Source organism: Salvelinus fontinalis, chromosome 1 (genome assembly GCF_029448725.1).
Source record: "Salvelinus fontinalis isolate EN_2023a chromosome 1, ASM2944872v1, whole genome shotgun sequence".
Classification (NCBI taxonomy): Eukaryota; Metazoa; Chordata; class Actinopteri; order Salmoniformes; family Salmonidae; genus Salvelinus; species Salvelinus fontinalis.
In genome coordinates, this window is record NC_074665.1 from 8,352,916 (window position 1) to 8,356,460 (window position 3,545).

Genomic DNA, 3,545 nt, shown 5'->3' on the forward strand with positions numbered 1-3,545 from the left:
TGTTACTCCCTCAATTCAAAGGTAAAGGATTCGTTTAAATCATGTGGAATGTCTCTGTAATATAACGCTGTTCCATCTCTATAATGTGTCTCTGAGATATTCTACAACTGTTCAGACTGTATACGTTTGCGTTACCTTTTTAAGGGACAGTTGGAGCTGTTATAATTAGCTGTTACTGTCATGTTTAACCAGAGTCTCTGTTATGACTGATCGTTATAACCAGAGTCTCTGTTATGACTGATGTTAAACCAGAGTCTCTATTATTACTGATGTTTAACCAGAGTCTCTGTTATGACTGATGTTTAACCAGAGTCTCTGTTATGACTGATGTTTAACCAGAGTCTCTGTTATGACTGATGTTTAACCAGAGTCTCTGTTATGACTGATGTTTAACCAGAGTCTCTGTTATGACTGATGTTTACCAGAGTCTCTATTATTACTGATGTTTAACCAGAGTCTCTGTTATGACTGATGTTTAACCAGAGTCTCTATTATGACTGATGTTTAACCAGAAGTCTTCTGTTATGACTGATGTTTAACCAGAGTCTCTGTTATGACTGATGTTTAACCAGAGTCTCTGTTATGACTGATGTTTAACCAGAGTCTCTGTTATGACTGATGTTTAACCAGAGTCTCTGTTATGACTGATGTTTAACCAGAGTCTCTGTTATGACTGATGTTTAACCAGAGTCTCTGTTATGACTGATGTGTAACCAGAGTCTCTATTATGACTGATGTTTAACCAGAGTCTCTATTATGACTGATGTTTAACCAGAGTCTCTATTATTACTGATGTTTAACCAGAGTCTCTATTAATGACTGATGTTTAACCAGAGTCTCTATTATGACTGATGTTTAACCAGAGTCTCTATTATGACTGATGTTTAACCAGAGTCTCTGTTTATGACTGATGTTTAACCAGAGTCTCTATTATGACTTGATGTTTAACCAGAGTCTCTGTTATGACTGATGTTTAACCAGAGTCTCTGTTATAGACTGATGTTTAACCAGAGTCTCTATTATTACTGATGTTTAACCAGAGTCTCTATATTGACTGATGTTTAACCAGAGTCTCTATTATGACTGATGTTTAACCAGAGTCTCTATTATGACTGATGTTTAACCAGAGTCTCTATTATTACTGATGTTTAACCAGAGTCTCTATTATGACTGATGTTTAACCAGAGTCTCTATTATTACTGATGTTTAACCAGAGTCTCTATTATGACTGATGTTTAAACCAGAGTCTCTATTATGACTGATGTTTAACCTGAGTCTCTGTTATTACTGATGTTTAACCTGAGTCTCTGTTATTACTGATGTTTAACCAGAGTCTCTATTATTACTGATGTTTAACCAGAGTCTCTATTATTACTGATGTTTAACCAGAGTCTCTATTATTACTGATGTTTAACCAGAGTCTCTATTATTACTGATGGTTTAAACCAGAGTCTCTGTTATTAAAGCTGTTTGTTTTTCTGAATAGACTTATTGTCTTCTTTGACCTTTGACCTGGCTAGACGGACTCCTTGCTCTGGTCATACGATTCTCTACGCCCATGTTGTTGTTTTTCTTCCGCAGTTGGTACTTTTGGTTAGAGGGCGGTTAGAGGTGGTCCAATCGCTGATGACTTTGTTTCCACCAAAATGATTCAGACTAAAAGCACAAAAAAATGATTTTTGTGCTTCCCCCCCCCCCCTTTGTCACCCCAATTTCGTGGTATCCAATTGGTAGTTAGTCTTGTCTCGTCGCTGCTACTTCCCGTACGGACTCGGGGAAGAGGCGAAGATCGAGAGCCGTGCGTCCTCCGAAACACAACCCAACAAGCCGCACTGCTTCCTGACACAATGCCCGCTTAACCCGGAAGCCAGCCGCACCAATGTGTCAGAGGAAACACCGTGCACCAGTGTGCATTCGCTCGCCACAGGAATCGCTAGAGGGACAAGAACATCCCTGCCGGCAAACCCTCCCCTAATCCAATTGTGCGCCGTGGCCGGCTGCGACAGAGCCTGGACTCGAACCAGGATCTCTAGTGGCACAGCTAGCGCTGCGATGCAGTGTCTTAGACCACTGCGCCACTCGGGAGGGCCCACGAACAAAGAATTTAAAGCCTGGATTCAATCAGATCAACTGTTAACCGACAATAGGCCGGACACCTCAGCTGGAGAATCAGGCAAGACCGACATGGCCTTTTATTCTCTCTCCTTCTCTCTTTAACCCCCACCCCTCCTTCTCTCTTTACCCCCCCTCCCCCCCCTCCTTCTCTCTTTAACCCCCCCTCCTTCTCTCTTTATCCCCCCTCCTTCTCTCTTTATCCCCCCTCCTTCTCTCTTTAACCCCCCTCCTTCTCTCTTTACCCCCCCTCATTCTCTCTTTACCCCCCCTCCTTCTCTCTTATACCCCCCCTCCTTCTCTCTTTACCCCCCCTCCTTCTCTCTTATACCCCCCCTCCTTCTCTCTTTAACCCCCCCTCCTTCTTCTCTCTTTACCCCCCCCTCCTTCTCTCTGTACCCCCCCCTCCTTCTCTCTTTACCCCCCCTTCTCTCTTTACCCCCCTCCTCTCTTTACCCCCCTCCTTCTCTCTTTACCCCCCCTCCTTCTCTCTTTACCCCCCCTCCTTCTCTCTTTACCCCCCTCCTTCTCTCTTTTACCCCCCCGTCTCCTTTCTACTTATTTACCCCCCTCCTTCTCTCTTTACCCCCCCTCATTCTGTCTTTACATACCCCCCCTCCTTCTCTCTTTAACCCCCCCTCCTTCTCTCTTTACCCCCCCTCCTTCTCTCTTTACCCCTCCCTCCTTCTCTCTTTACCCCCCCATCCTTCTCTCTTTACCCCCCTCCTTCTCTCTTTACTCTTACCCCCCCTCCTTCTCTCTCTACTCCCCCCTCCTCTCTCTTTACCCCCCCCTCCTTCTCTCTTATACTACCCCCCCCCTCCTTCTCTCTTTTACCCCCCTCCTTCTCTCTTACCACCCCCTCCTTCTCTCTTTACCCCCCTCCTTCTCTCTTTACCCCCCCTCCTTCTCTCTTTACCCCTCCTATCTTCTCTTTACCCCCCCCTCCTTCTCTCTTTACCACCCCCTCTTCTCTTATTACTACCCCCCCTCCTTCTCTCTTTACCATTACCCCCCCTCCTTCTCTCTTTATACCCCCCCTCCTTCTCTCTTTACCCCCCCCTCCTTCTCTCTTTACCCCCCCCTCCTTCTCTCTTTACCCCCCCTCCTTCTCTCTCTTTACCCCCCTTCTCTCTTTACCCCCCCTTCCTCTCTTTAACCCCCCCTCTTCTCTTCTCTTACCCACCCCCTCCTTCTCTCTTTACCCCCGCCTCCTTCTCTCTTTACCCCCCCTCCCTCTCTCTTTACTACCCCCCTCCTTCTCTCTTCTACCCCCCCCTCCTTCTCTCTTTACCCCCCCTCCTTCTCTCTTTACCCCCCCCCTCCTTTTCTCTTTACCCCCCCCTCCTTCTCTCTTTACCCCCCCCTCCTTCTCTCTTTACCCCCCCCTCCTTCTCTCTTTACCCCCGCCTTCTCTCTTTACCCCCCCTTCT